We start from the raw sequence: 16,645 nt of genomic DNA on the forward strand, positions 1-16,645 counted from the left end.
AGGGAGCACCCCTTTCTGTCCCCAGATATACCCCTGTCTTTCCAACAGTAAAGCTCAATTGGGTTATTCAGAATACCTAGGACTACTTCATGAATCATCCATAAAGGAGAAGAAAGATGGATGTGGTTCTTCCCATGATAGTATTTCATACCCTCAAGAAGAGGAAGATTTGCAGTCCTTGATACATATGGACATATATGCATTTAGTTATACATGTGCATGTATATATACATACATGTGTATTTATGTGTGTGTGTTGCTGTTGTTCAGTTGTTTCATTAACGCTAGACTCTTTGTGACCCCATTTGGGGTTTTCTTGGCAAAGATACTGGAGTAGTTTTCCTTCTCCTTATCCAGCTCATTTTACGGATGAGGAAACTGAGCCAAACAGGGTGAAGTAACTTGCACAGACAGCTAGTAAGTGTCTGAGACTTGATTTTAATTCAGGTATTCCTGATTCCAGGCCAGGTGCTCCATCCACTTTACCACCTAGCTGTGGCATTTGTGTATGTACATATATACATACATATATGGATACATATATGCATACGTGTGTGTACATATCTACACATATATTATGCATATGTAAAATATGTGTGTATGTATATTTGGTATAGTCCTATGATTTCACTGAGGCAAGGAACTCCTGTCCTCAAAATTCTTTCCACTAATCCAGACTGCAACCCATACGTAATTTACAGTCTTAGAGAATTGTTGTTGAGTACCTAGATTTTAAGTGACTTCACAAGGATCTAGACAGCTAGTATGTGTCAGCAGCGGCACGTGGCCCATCCATTCCTAATTCCAAGGTTTTGTCCTCTACATCAGACTATTATTACTGTCAACATAAATATATCAGCATTGTATTAAATTTTATTAATTTTTGTTTGGGACATTTATTTAATTATTCTTTTCCTTTATAAATAAATATCTTGATGAAGTCACATATGCTGCAAGTCTCTCATCTTCAGTCTCTCCCTTTCTACTGGTTCCTTCCCTACCAGATACAAATATACCAGTCTTGTCCATTTAAAAAAAATTTTCACTGGGTTCTTCCATCCCTCTCCAATATCTCTCCTCATTTTAAAGCCTCACACCTATGGAAAACCATCTACATAGCTTTCCTCCATTTCTTCTCCTCTTACTCACTTGTCCAGCCTTTGCAATCTGGTTTTGAACCTCACCACTCAATGGATACTGCTTTCTTCAATATCTCTTTTTTTTTTTAATGTATGAGGTATTTTATTTTTTCTGTTACATGTAAAGATAGTTCTCAACTTTTGTTTATACATGCTTTACAATTTCAGATTTTTCTCCCTCCCTCCCCTCCCTCCCCCCCTCCCCTAGACAGCAGGTAATCTGATATAGGTTATATCTATATATCTCTATACATATACATATATATATATACACACACACACATATATATACACATAATAACATTAATCCTACTTCTGCATTAATCCTGTCTCCAATATCTCTTAATTGCCAGTCATGTGGTTTTTCCTTGGTCCTCATGCTTCTTGACCTCTCTGCTGTATTTGACACTGTCTCCACCTGGATATTCTCTCTTCTCTGAGTTTTCATGATCCTCTCTCTTCTGATTCTCCTGCCAGTCAGATACTACTTGGTAGCCTTTGCTGGCTTGTCATCTATACCACCAGTCTTGTCCAGGGTCCTCTTCTTTTCTCTCTATGTACTCTCTCAACTGCTGATTTTATCAACTTCCAAGGATTTATTGATTATCTCTATGACTACCAGATCTGTATATCTAGTTCTAGTTTCTTTCCTGAGCTCCATCCTTACGTTAACAATTTTCAATCTAATATTTCAACCTAGTATCCCATAATTAACTCAAATTCAGCATGTCCAAAACCAGAACTCATTATTTTCCCCCTAAAACTAACCCTTCTTCCAAAGCTCCTTATTTCTGTTAATAGCACTGTCCTTTGAGACTCCCAGATTTATCACTTTGGCATTTAGGATCAACTCCTCATTTTTCCCTGTCTCATATATTCCATCAACTGCCAAGTATTACCTATGCATCATCTCTTGTATCTAACCCCTTTTCCCTAACCAGACATCCACTATCTCAATACCTCTCACTTGGAAAATCATGATAGCTTCCCAGTTAGTTTTTCTACCTTAAATTTCTCCCAACTTCAATCCAACGTCCATAAAGCTGCTAAAATGATTTTCTATCATTCCGACCATGTGCCCACCCATGCTTGCCCCTATTCAATACACACCAGTGGCTCTCCATGACCTCTAGGATCAAATACAAAGCCCTGTTTTGCCATTTAAAACTCTTTACAACCTGGTCCCAATCTATCCTTCCTTCCTTCATTATCTATTACTCCCCTCCCCACACTGTGGTCTGGCCAAACCAACTTTCTTGCAGTTCCTCACAAGTAACGCTAGATCTCTTTTCACTGGCTGTCCAACATGATTGGCAGCCCTTCTCTGTTCACCTCTGACTTGTAGAATCCCTTATTTCCTTCAAAACAGCTCAATCACTGCCTTCTACATGAAGCTGTTACTGATCCTTCCAACTGCTAGTGCCCTTCCTCTCAACCTGTGGTTGTTCAATCATTTTAGTTATGCCCAACTCTTTGTGACCCTATTTGAAGTTTTCCTGGCAAAGATACTGGAGTGGTTTTCCATGTCCTCCTCCAGCTCATTTTACAGATAAGGAAACTGAGGCAAGCAGGGTTTAAAAAATTTGTCCAGGATCACACAGCTAGTTAAGTGTCTCAGGCCAGATGCCTGACTCCAATCGATTGTCACTCTATCCACTGTACCACCTAGCTTCCCTCCTTTCAACCTACCTTGTATTTATCTTGTACTTACTCTATATGTATTTATGGGCAGTGCATGGAGTCTCACCTGAGAGAATGTGAGCTTCTCAAAGATAGAATGAATATATATGTGTGTAAACATGCATGTAAACACAGGTATATGCATGTCACACATGCCATACATGTACATACACACATGTTTGTGCATATATACACATACCCAGATTTATACAATAAGATACACATATACACATGTGTATGTATGCATACATGTATATATAAACACTGTGTGTACATATGCATATATAGATAGATTTTAGACAAGTATTTACAGAGATTTTACTATGTGCGAGATACTGATGAATCCTGGGAAGACAAAGGGGAAAATAATAGTTTTTGCTCCCAAGGAGCTTATAATCAAATAGGGGAAATAACACATAAACAACTATGTATAAATAACATATTATGTACATACAGAGAGCGGGGTAGCAGTAGGGTCAAATTCAAAAAGAAACAGAGGACACATAAGGATCCCCTTGGGCTGCATGTTGACAGTTTGTAAGAGCGATATCATCTATATTTTATTGTATTTTTGCTTACTTTGTTAAATATTTCCCTTTGACCCTCTGTAAAATAGGGACACAAAACTCTCATAAATAAAGGGTTTGGGCCCGGTTCAGTTTCAAATAAAGGATAAAGCCATTTCAGATGCAAACAAACAAAACCTTCCCACCAAAGACACAAATGAAGGCAAATTAGGTTCACATGACGTCTTAAGATTCATACAACTTTGCCTCAAAATCACCTCGGATCAGATGGTGGGGAAGGCAGGCAGAGCTGTAACCAGTAATTTTGGCAAACAATCACAAAATATCCTCAAATAAACTTCGTAATCCATGACGTGAACATAATACAAGGCGCAGAGAAGACAAATTCAGTTGAGCGGGAAGAGGAATGAGTCACTCTCGTGGCTTCTACTATCCTGAAGGAATGTGTGCTTAGAATTCTTCACCCTTTCGATTCTCTAAATTTTAGTATCCTGAAGCAAAGATTTAATAGTCCAATGCTACTTATGGCTCTGGAAGATTTATTTTCTGCTATAATGAGGTGTGATAGGGTAATCTCATTTAAGAAACTTTAGTTAGACATCCTATGAGTTAAAAGAATAAAAATGTTACAGCCATTTGAGATAAACTCCATACTCACTGTAAGTAATGCTTTGTTCGCCTATGCATGTTCATATGTCTTTTGCCTGGGCAGCAGCAAAGAAATCATATTATAACAGATGGTGGGTCTTTTCCATCAATATTATTCTTTGGTGTCCTACATTATTTTGCTTCCACCAGGAACAAGTATGTCCTCAGAGTGTGCCTTGCTGGTTCTTTTTCTAAGACCTCTTGCTTATGGCTTTACTTGGGTCTGAAATGTCTCTTTAGCAATCCTTTGTATGAGGTCCTTTAAATCCTGTCTTAAAACTTTGCTTTAAGAAGCCTTTCTTTAGTTAATTTCAATCCATCCTAATCACCTAATATAGAGTTTTTATGGACAGTTTGTATTTGAATAACTTGAGCATATCTGTAGTGTCAAAAGAATTGAAATTGGGGTCACTCAAAGAGTAATAGAGAGGTGCTTGGTGGACATAGTGGCTTCAGTGGGTGAATTCAGGCTTTGCAAGCCCAGGTGAATAAAAACTAGTTTAAATAGCTATTCAGCAGTCCCACACAAAGTTATCCTTACCTACTAAGATTATATAATGAGTGTGATGATTTTTTGTTTCATGTTTTTTCTACATTAGTTTATATATATTTGAGTTATTTTTATTTTAAGCATTTTCTATGAACAAGGAAATAAACAGTTCTGTGCCTGATACCCAATTGTACATTGAGTACTTTTTTTTTGCTCAAAAATGGTTTTAATGACTTTCTCTTCTAAAACAATCCCATTACCCATTTTAAGAAAAAAAAAAACTAGAAATAAGCCATACTTAAAGCTTTAGTTGTAGAGACTACCTTAGAGTTTCATACTTGGAACTGTTGGTAACGCACCAAAGAAATAAGAAAATCTGTCCTCTGGGATCAGAACCTTTCAGGATGAATATATTTGTATGAGTCTAGATCTAGAGCTCTCTGAGGGAGAGGATTCCCTTAGAGAAAATGGAAGGAAGAAGGAAGGAAGGAAGGAAGGAAGGAAGGAAGGAAGGCATGTTTGTTAAGTGCTTACTATGTGTAAAGCACTGCACTATCCAGATAGAAAAGTACTGCAGTCCTAAGTTTCAAGGAGCCCACTTCTAATGAAGGCTATAACAACTAGAGTGTGGTAAGATTATTGGAATTTGGCTGACTCATTGGGAGGGGCCACACCTGGCCTGCCCTGAAGTGACATATGCTGCTGATGTCAGAATGAGAAACTACTTTCCACAGGCAGTTTTGAAGGACCTCCCCTTTTAGAGGAGGAAGATTAAATGCTCGCTGAGGGGAGTCTCAGTTTCTTCCAGAGTGAATTTCCTCCTGGTGGCGTGAGCAGCAGCAGGAACAGATGAGCCCTTCAGGTCCTGGAGGTAAGCTGTTTTTCCATTGAAGCTATGAGCCCCAGGTGGTGAGTTATCATAAGAGCTCTGCTTTTTTTTTTTTTAATAAGCTGAACTGGAAGTGAGTTTGGGAATTTTATAAACTTAGATTAGAGTTAGGAGGATTATCCATATTTCTTTTTCCCTAATCCCTTGTCTTTGATTTTATTAATTTCACCTTTGCTGTTTATTTCATTCCCATTAATAAAATCTGATTCATTTGTGGAAAAGAGGCCATTAGGCTCCTTTATTATTGGCCTGGGAGAAATATCTTAAAAGGCAGTTGGAGGGAGGGAGCTTTGGACCTAGAGGTCCCTCATTATTTCCAAGACTCCAATATTACGGTGAGCCACTCAATTAACTCTCCGTATATTAATTTTGGCCCTCACAATAGGAAGGTTCAGCTATAAGTCAGATGGAAATGAACACATTAGGTTCACTTTAGGGTTTACTTGCAAATCAGATGGTAGTGCAACTTTATTAGTACTATTTCTATTGAAAAAAACCATATCACTTTCTGATGTTGAGCCATTTGGCAGAACTTTCTTTTCTGGGTCTTCAGTAGCTGTGGCTTCTGAGGAATCAGGGACTGCAGCAGGTAGAGAATCAGTTGATGACTCTGATCCCTACATGTGTTACTCCCCTGGATGCTGAGGGCAGGAGTTGGGCTGATGACCTGGAGGACCCAGTTATTTCCAGAGGTCTTGGGCATGGAATCCTGGGCTGTTTCCAATGAGGTCTGAGTATTTGCTAGTTGGTGCTCAGTATGTCTGTCTTGAGTGCTCAGATAGTTTGTAAGCTCCTCAAAGACAGGCACTGTGCTTTCTGCCTTGTATCTTACACATGCCCTCTAATTGCTTTGGTTTATAGGAGGTCTTCTTGAGTGTTGTATGAAATTTCATTGAGATTTAAATTTGTATAATAATTCTTTGATTCACCTTGGATATAGTCATTGAAAATAGTTTAAAATTCTCACTTCTATCAAAACAACAAGGTAAAATATGAAGGCAGAGATAAGTGATCATGAAGCTGGAATTATAGCAGAGACAAGGATGGTTGTTGGCAAAGTCAATGCTATGATGCCATTGAAACAGTTTCTAGCTGTTGTTTTTCTCTACAATCTAAGTACTTTGAGATCTTCATATATCTGTCCTTCTACAAAAGAAAACCCATCACCAGACATTGTTAAATTTGAAATTCTATAAAAGGGAACAACTCAACTCCCCAAAGTAGAAAACAAAGGGAATGGGCCCTACAATGGAACAAGCCAAGACCCATGAAGGACTTTTGGATTAATAGGATAATGAACATGGGAGAAGAGTACAAAAGGAGTTTGTAGATGGAGATAATTAAAGATAAACTCAGTATATTCAACTGTGAAATGGGATAATAAAATCACTAACCTCTCAGGATTTTTTGAGGATGAAATGAGATAAAGGCCTCTGCCAGCCTTAAAGTAATATATAAATGTTAGCTTATTATTATGCTCCATGGCTCATAGCTTAAAATGTTATTAAAAGAATACTGGTATTTAAAAGGACAGTACTTTGTCTAAAGGAAAATGTTTCCAGTAATTGAAAGAATTTTTTAATTTCTCAGTCAATCTAGTCCATTATCTGTCTTTTGTTCAGTTCTGGACATAGCTCATGGTCTATTTGCAGTTTGTCCAAAAATTTGTATTTAATATATAGATGTATGTATATGTGTATATTATGTATATCCATTATCTATAACATACTGTACACATATACACATGTGCATATATAAAACATTTGTATATGTATAAACATATATGTCTGCAAACACACATGTAGGTATGACTATCTATAACAATAATCTGGCCCATAAATGTTCTTCCTTCAGTTGATCCATCCTTTGTGGATAATTAGGGCCAGTCTGTAACAGGGAACTTTTTTTTCCTCATCACAGTCTGACTTCTTAAAGCTTGCTTCTTGTGGCAATTGAATAATAGACAGAGCTAAAAGCATACTTGCAGGGCTCTGAGACCAGCCTCGGCACTTTACAGATTGAGGAGACTACATTTTTATTGACTTTCACAAGGTCACACATGTAGAGAGTAGTAGAATCTGAACCCAATCCTCTGACTTCATAATCAATATACCTTTTACTATGCTTGACCTACCAAAAAAACCCAAGGCTTCCATGACCTTTGCATGTAGAATATTTTTAGGGCAGTAAGATACGTAGAAGTTACTTGGAATCATTATCAGACAGAGCAGGGGGCTGGTATCACAGCCTGACTTAGCAGGTGCCCAAAGGGTACCTCATCTGAGGGGCTTGATGAATATTATTTCTTGCCTTACTCTCTATCACAAGGTTTAGGCTCAGTCCCCTCAAACTCATACTACCTATAGTTTTTTGATATCATCACTTCTTCATGATTAATTGTTTGTAATGCTTTGATAGGGGCATTTTAATGTTTTGTAATGCTCTTATAGAGGTGTGTAATCTTTGATGCAGCAGCTAGGTGGTACAGTGGATAGAGTTCCAGCCTGGAGTTAGTAAGACCTGACTTCAAATCTGGCCTCAGACACTTACTAGCTGTGTAACCCCCAAGCAAGTAATTTAACCCTGTTTCCTTCAGTTTCCTCATATGTAAAATGAGTTGCAGAAGGAAATGACAAACCTCTCCCAAATCTTTTCCAAGAAAACCTCAAATGGGGTCACAAAGAGATGAATACAACTGAGCAACAAAATTCTTTGATATTCTCCCTTTTTCCATACCTTGTGTTTCTCTAATATTTTCAAAGTTATGTCACCTCCAGCATGGTCCTCCCAGTTGCTTGTCTTAGTTCTACCCATGTCATTTAAAGGAACTGAACCCTATCTGGCCTGTCTCTAGTTCTCACAAGTCATCACCCTAATAGCTACCATCTACTGGTTCTGCTCCTGTCACCAAAACCTATAAGCCTACAATGCCTCTGTACCACCATCAGTGAATTCTAAGATATATTATTAAAGGAAGGTTATTGAAACTTTAGAAAAGGAAGGAGTGATCATGAGCCAGCATGGGTTCATCAAGAACAGCTTGATGTCAGACTAGCTTTGTTTCCTTTTTTGACAGAATTAATAAACTGCTGGGAGAGGATAATGCCATGCATATAATTTAATAAAATAATTAACATGTATGCAGAACTTTAAGGTTTACAAAATACTTTACATATGTTATCCAATTTATTCCTCACAACCCTATGAGGTAAGTGCTATTATTATCCCCACTTTACAAATGAGGAAACTGAGACTGAAAGAGGTTAAGTTACTTTCCCAGGTCATGGAACAGGATTTAGCTCCCCAAACATAGTTAACCTATATTTTAGCAAAAGTATCTGTCTTGCTCCTTTTGTAGATGAGATGAAAGCATCAGGCTAAACTTTACTTCCTTCATTTTCTATGATATTTCCAAGACTACTGAGAATGGTTCATCAACTCATTGCCACATCTGCCAACACCCCAGTATTTAGTTAATCTGGACCAAGTGATTTGACCTCACTAAAGAACAACCAAATGTTATCTTATTTTCTCTTTATATATCTTGGTGTTACCTTTAAAATAGTGACATTGTTTTACCCTTTCCATACCAAAGATCATACTTCTTGATAGAAAAAAAAGATGGTAGAAAAATAATAATTAAGCAGCTCTTTCTTCTCAGTCATCAGAGATTATTGTTCCTTATTGTTCCACAAGTAGTGGGAATCTTTGATCCTCCTCTTAAAAACAACCCCCTCAAAAAACCCAACCCTTTTTATTGTTCTTGCTTCCCTTGATGACCTGAGCTCATTCAGAGGGCTTCCTGAAATTCTTTTTACCGGACCATGCCTCATTTACATAGTCATCCCATATTCCCCTGCCTTTCCTCACAATGACATGAGGGTAATTAGGCAGCTGATGCAAAAAGTGATGAAACAAGATAAAAATTATTTTTTTAAAATTAATATCACAGCAATCATCTCTCAATTTACCCTCCACAAGGGGGGACTATTAGTAATATTAAGTTTTAGAGAATGTTTCAATTTTTGTTTATTATATGTTTCATGTGTAACAACTAAGATTCTGAATTCCCTTAGACATGTTTTTAAGAACTCTCATTGTTTGGTTTGAATAGTGGCAAAGCTATTTTAAAGTTGTGTTAAGGAGCAACTAGGTGTGCAGTGGATAGAGCACCAGCCCTGGATTCAGGAGGACCTGAGTTCAAATCTGGCCTCAGACACTTAACATTTACTAGCTGTGTGACCCTGGCAAGTCACTTAACCCAAATTGCCTCACACACACACAAAAAGTTGTGTTAAGCTCAATTTTGTAGGAAGTTTTCCCTGTCTGATTACCAGCATCCACCCATCAACCCCTGAAAAGACTTCCATTTCATGACTACTCCCAGAGGAGATCCAAGGATCATCTGAGAAAAGACTTTCAAAGACTTAATGAACAGTTTTGTTTTGTTGTTTTTTTTTTCCCTTCTGTTGTTATGTACACCATTTGTAATATGTATTCTCTGCAGAGGCCCCTCCTCTGCTGGCAGTGTCAAAGCGCCAATTCATGAGGGACCACCCCTCTGGACAAAATTTCCCCTTTCTCCCTTTTCTTTATTGTTATTAACATATTGTTTGTTAGCACAGGGTATTATATTCTGTTATTTTTGACTGTTTCATCAGGGAAATACCCTGTGTTCCTGGAAGAAACAAAAAGGGGGGACTCTAACAATTGGAGTGATGCCACCTGCTGGAGAGTTACTGTAGGAAAGCTCCACCATGAGCAGATGGCATCTGAGGGCAAGCTATGTGGTCAAGTTCCTTGGTGTCAGGAAGTGATGTTTGCTCATGGGTACTGTCTATCAAAGTTACCAGCCAATCAACTTGAGGAGCCTCCCATTTCTGGGAGGAGAACACAAAGTAGGAAGTGGATGCTGGCTGAGGGTTTCTTCCTCTTTGGGTTTCGAGACATCAGCCTGGTGGCAGAACTTCACTTGGCAGGTTTAGGAAGGCTAGGATTTCCATGCTATAAGAAATCTGTTCTCAATCTTTCTCTCTCTTCACCAGATTCTTAGTCTCCTTAATAAATGCTTAAAAGTCTAACTCTTGCTAAAGCTTATAATTTGTTGGTGACTACTCATTAGATATTTTAGACAGACTAGCTAGTATTTTTTTCCCTTACAACTGGAAAAACAAATACAAAGCCAGACACATTTTATCTCAAGAGCTCATATTCTAAAGGAGGAAATGACAGAAATTAATCAATACATACAAGATAAATACATAGTGGTTGGAAGTTGGCCTTGGAGGAGATGACACTGTGGGCAAAGAACCACCAGAGGAGTCGAATTTGAGCTGTGCTTTAAGCAATCAAAGTAATCTGAGAGCCAGAGATTGGGAAGGAGAGTGTTAAAGGCCCTGATAATAACCAGGGTCAAGAAGTAGAGCTGAAAGATGGTATTGTAATATGTAAGGAAGGGCAGCTAGGTGTGGTAGTACATAGAACACTGGGCTTGGAGTCAGGAAGATCCATCCTCATGAGTTCAAATCCAGCCTTAGACACTTACTAGCTGTATGATCCTGAGTAAATCACTTAATCCTGTTTGCCTCAGTTTTCTCATCTGCAAAATGAGCCAAGAAGGAAATGACAAAGGACTCCAGTATCTTTGTCAAGAAAATCCCAAATGGGGTCATAAAGAGTTGGACACAACTGAACAACAACAAATTTCCTAAGGGACATGGTCATTTGAATTCCAGAATATCTTGCTCTAATCATAGTAGAAACTTACCTATTTCATTCAGTCAGCACAACTCATCAGAACCCACTGACAAGTTATTCACATGCCCAACCCCAGCCCTCCTCATTCCAAATGAGTATGAGGTAATAGGGTGTCAGTTGTAAATGACAATATTGCCAAGGATAACTAAGTTAAGCAGTCCTAGCAAAAGAGCTACTAATCAGTAGCGTCACTACTGAGGGTTTTTTTTTCTTTGTTTGTTTTGTTTTTAGTGAGGCAATTGGGGTTAAGTGACTTGCCCAGGGTCACACAACTAGTAAGTATTAAGTGTCTGAGGTCGGATTTGAACTCAGGTCCTCCTGAATCCAGGGTCGGTGCTTTATCCACTGTGCCACCTAGCTGCCCCATTAATGAGTTTTATAGACTTTATATTATAGTCTTCATAATAGTGGTATGGAAAAAGACTGAGCATATTAGAGCAAGGGGTCTGCAAAGCCTTGAAAAAATGAACTAAAATTGACCATTACTCCATGGCATGATTCAAGATGCCCTGACTTATTTATAAGGGAGTTGGTGACTCTCAGTGTTAGCCTTCCTCCATGAGTGCTTCCAAATCCCTATGAAAGAGGATAATAAGGACCCTAAAAGGGTCTCCCAACTTAAGATGATGGCATAAAGAATCTAGAGGGCAGTTGACATGATCTCCTTAGAGGTGCTCATTTACCTGGGTGAATTTAATTTATCTGGCAAGACCTCGTAAGAACATGGGCAGGACTATTGAAAGTATTAAATAGGCTGTAGGCTGCTGGCCAAAATCATTGTGATGTATCAGTGTTTTTGATTATCCATCAATCTATGAGTCCTGAGGGACAGAGAGAGAGAGAGACAGAGACAGAGACAGAGACAGAAAAACAGAAAGAGAAAGATAGAGAGACAGAGACAGAGAGACAGAGAGATAAAGACAGAGAGACAGAGACAGAGACAGAGAGACAAAGCCAGACAGAGATAGAGACAGAGAGGACCTTGAAAGATGGCCCACTCACCACCCAGCCACATCCAAAGATTTATCATAAATCAGTGATATTATCAGAGATTTGTGAGGAACTATGCCATCATTGCAGAGTCCTTTAATGAGCTCACTAGTATAGAGATTCTCAGAGAGAATCAAAGGGGAAAAGTAGTTCAGAAAGGATCCTAATCAAAGGGCACAGTATAAACTTGATTCCTTGGCAGCCTGTGTAGATCACTGGATGAGTAAGCCTTCAAGAACTTAATTCACTGCCTTACAGGGCTGCAATGTAATCCAAGTAACCTACACATGGATGTCTATGTTGGGAGAAGTTTTAGACCAGGAAAGAGATTTCTGTGCAAAGTGTTTTGTCTTTGCCAGCCAGGACATCACTGACAGGAAGAACTATTAAATGCATATTCATAAGTTTGAATGTGGAGACTGTTACCATAAGAAAGCTTTATAAAACACAATTCCATATATAGACAGACAATTACTTATTGACATATCCCAATGAACAACAAATTGGAATTACCATGGTCAATTATGAATTCATTGTAAAGTATAGTAAAGGAAGGAGCAATATGGATGTAGAATTTCTGTCCACTAGGCCTCATGCAACAGAGACTAAAGCCAGAATTAAAGAGAACTAGTGGCAACAAAATTAGAGGGTTCTTATTATGAAAAGAAAGAAAGAAACAAATAATCTCCCATTTATCAGGGGGTGGAGGAGGAGTGTCTGTGTAGTGTTCCACCCTTGCTTAGTTAGAAAGAATAATCAAATACTGAAATGGATCTGTGAACCAATGGGTGTGGGTGCTCCTTTGAATGATAGAACATATCTGTGATAAAATAATGGGATTTGGCAGACACCCAGGGGCCCCCACCTGAAGATTGATTTGGAATTGACTGAATTGGGTAAGACTGAGAGACTGACTGAGAAACTACTTAAGGTTGATTAAATAGATACCACACCTGGCTGGCCTTGAGTGGGGTGCTATTCTTAGAGGCTGTAGACTATGACATCAACAGGAGACCACCCTCAACCAATCAGCTTGAAGGACCTTCCCTTCTGGGAGGGAGAGAGGAAGTAGGAAAGTGAGTCAGGCTCCCTGGATTGGCCTTTTTTGTTCCTGGACTCCAGGTTGGTGGCAGAGAGAGAGGGGAAAGTAGATAGATTTTTCTTGCATTACTGTACTCCATGTGTTGTCTTTACTCTTTAATAAATACTTGCTGAACTTATCAGTAAATCTTAGCTAGTTTCCCCCCAAAACTGGGGGGGGGCAGGTGAAGAAACACTTTAGATTTTAAAAATCACATATCCATGTCCACCTATCCTTTGTGACTCTAGTCCACAGCTGTGTTATGGTGACGTTCTTTGCTTCTCTTGATATCAGGATACTAATGGAACTCATGCATTATCTGTTGGTTATCTCTCACTTTCTCCATGGATCATGCTTTTCTTGAATGACATCCTTTACTCTTGGTTCTTCCTAATTATTTCCTCATGTGTTATATGTTGTAGCCTGCTCACAGTTACCATATACCTATATATTGCCTTCTGAGTGCACTAAGTTTAGAGTCAGAGAACCTGGTTCAAATCCTGAGTTGGGTACTTACTATCTGCATGATCTTAGGGCATCTCACCTTCTGTGGACCACAGTTTCTTCATTTTCAACATAAAAAGCTTGGACTTAATGACTCTTAATGTCCCTTCCAAGTCTAAATCTATGATCCTTTGAGAAATGAATAACAGAAGGGGCAGTTAGAGATTAACATATGCAAGTCACTTATTGGCCAAAAGGATGGGATATGATTTCTCAAGAATTGAACTTAAGGCAGTCAGGTGGAACAGTGGATAGAGCACTGGGGAAGGTGGAGCAGAGGATAGAGCAGTCAGAAAGACCTGAGTTAAAATCTAGCTTCAGACACTATCTATGTGACCCTAGGCAAATCACTTAATCCTGTTTTATCTTAGTTTTCTTATCTGTAAAATGAGGTAGAAGAGGACAAAGGCAAACCATTCCAGTAATCTTTGCCAAAAAACCCCACAACAACAAAACCAAATGAGGTAAAAAAGAATCAGAAACAATTAAAATTACTGAACAACAACACCTAGAGTCAAATTAAAATTATAGGGGATTGTGTTCTGATTCTTCTTTCACAATATGACTAATGCAGAAATATGTTTAATGTGATTGCACATATATAACCTATATCAGATTGCTTGCTGTCTTGGGGAATGGGGAGGGAAGGAAGGGAAGGAGAAAAATTTGGAACTAAAAATCTTATGAAAACAAATGTTGGAAACTAAAAAAAAATTATAGGGAAAGTAGAAGTTGAAATTTATTAATTGAGTACTATATTAAACAGCAAAAGACCCCAACTAAAATGTGTGAAGGAGATAAATACTACTCAAAGTTGACCAATCAGTAACTTCCATGATGATTTTGGACACTTACATCAATAGAAAATATAGATCTACTGCAGAACAAATTCTACTTGCTCCAAATTGCATCTGAGACTCATCTTGAGTAGATTCAAAAAAAGGTACTTAAGTCAATTGCTACAAAAGTAGCAATAAACTTTGGCGTGTGGTATATGATAGACTTGTCGTATTTGAAAGGAGACCCAAAGAAAACAAACAACCTTCTAATAATGACTGATCATTTTAGCCAATATGCAAACTGAAATGAAAGATTTCCCACAGTAGTCAGGATATTATGAAGAAAGTATACCTCACTGTATGACTTTCCTGCTAGTGACCATTTAACAGTCCAATCAGGGTCAAGATTTTGAAAACAAGTTACTCAAGGAAGTACTACATCTTCATATCCAAAGGTCATAGATTTCAATCTAGAAGGGGACTTAGAGATCATCTAATTCAATTGCTTTACTTTACTGTGGAGGAAACAGAAACCTAGAGAGGTTAAAGGAATTGGCCAACATCACCATCACAAATTAAGGAGCAAAGTCAGGATTTGAACCTCATTCTTCTAATCCCACATTCAGGACTTTAAATCAAGAAGTATCCCTGTTACTAAATGATACAGGTGATAATTGAACAGTTCCTCTGTTCCCTAATTTGGCATTCGTGGGGCCATAACCAAGCTAAGAGTTTAGACCAAAGTATCTCCAAGCATCATTAGGAGAAAATGAATTCAAAATACATAGTTAAAATATCTTGGAATATTTTTCTAACTTGTTATGGGTTTGCATTACAAAATAGTTTTAAAGAAGTTCCTGGCAGCAGTGTAGTTAAAAAGAGCTGGAAGTTCTCTCCCCAAGGCTACAAAATAAATGAAGATCTGTTAACAAAGGTGGTAGTAGAAGGTCATGGCAGCAGCAAATGACTCTACAGCAAAAGGTGTTCAACAAAAAAGCAGCAAGGAAACAGAGAGGGCAGAAGAAGTTCAGCTGAACTGAGAAAGTAAATCTGCATATTTCTCTGGAAAGAGAGAGTCCTAGGATCCTCTCTTACCTAGAGATGCCATATAACTAAGAGCACATGGCATTCTGCCATGCATAGTTCCTGTCATACGTTGTTCCCAGTGTATATCTCTTCCCCATTCTTAATGTGGGGTGACTTCCAAGAAAATAAATCCCTGTGTGTATGGGGGAAATTTTTTCTTGGATTCCATTTAATCAAATATCTGTTAGTTTGAATTCATGAGATATGTGGTAGGCTGGTTAATGACACATATTGACGGGGGTTCATGAGTTATCATTTTCAATGGATCCTCATAACAGGCCTTGAATTTGGAGGTAGTATTCAGGGAGCAGGAGGAGACAAAAGTAACATCTGAGGGATGTGTGACTAGAAAAGGAGGTAGACTGGTCATTTAGTGAGTGCAAGGGACAAATTGATAACTTATGTGTTCCCCTGGGACAATCAATCAACCAACCAATTTATACAATGTCAAGAGTTTTAGAAGAAGAGCCCCAGCACATTTTGCAGTATCTTCATAGAGGATTTATGGGTAGACATAGACAAGAGTTTCACTAGATAGAAGGCACAAAAGTATTGCTCTCTGTACCCCTGGAGGGCATGCGAGCATTAATGAGATCATAGATCCATTGAACTATTGGAGAAATATACTATACACACTTATAATTCATTCCCTTCCTTGCTGCAGGGGTGGTCATTTTGAAGTAGCTTTGAGTCCTTTTCACATGTCATCTTATAGGCTTAATGATATTCTATTTTACATTATGCCATGAGAGAATCTCTTAGCCCAATGGAAAGCTGTTGTTTGAATAATGCTAAAACATCCAATAAATTTAATTGAAAAAAATCAATCATTTTTTAAAAAAACCTATATATTTTAAAACATAGAATCTCTTTTCCCTCCAGTGATTAGGCTATTTCATGATTTGTAGTTATGTAGCATTCATTGGCCTCTGAATGGTCCAACGAGCAATGGAGAGATTTACGTAGTTCCAAAAAGTACTTACATGGAAGAAGTGGCATGAAAAATGTCATTCAGGAAGCATGTGATCAAAAAGGGAGGTGGATTGTTTGTGTAAAGAGGGTGTGGGGATACCAC

The sequence above is a fragment of the Dromiciops gliroides genome, chromosome 1, assembly GCF_019393635.1.
Source record: "Dromiciops gliroides isolate mDroGli1 chromosome 1, mDroGli1.pri, whole genome shotgun sequence".
In the NCBI taxonomy this organism is placed as follows: Eukaryota; Metazoa; Chordata; class Mammalia; order Microbiotheria; family Microbiotheriidae; genus Dromiciops; species Dromiciops gliroides.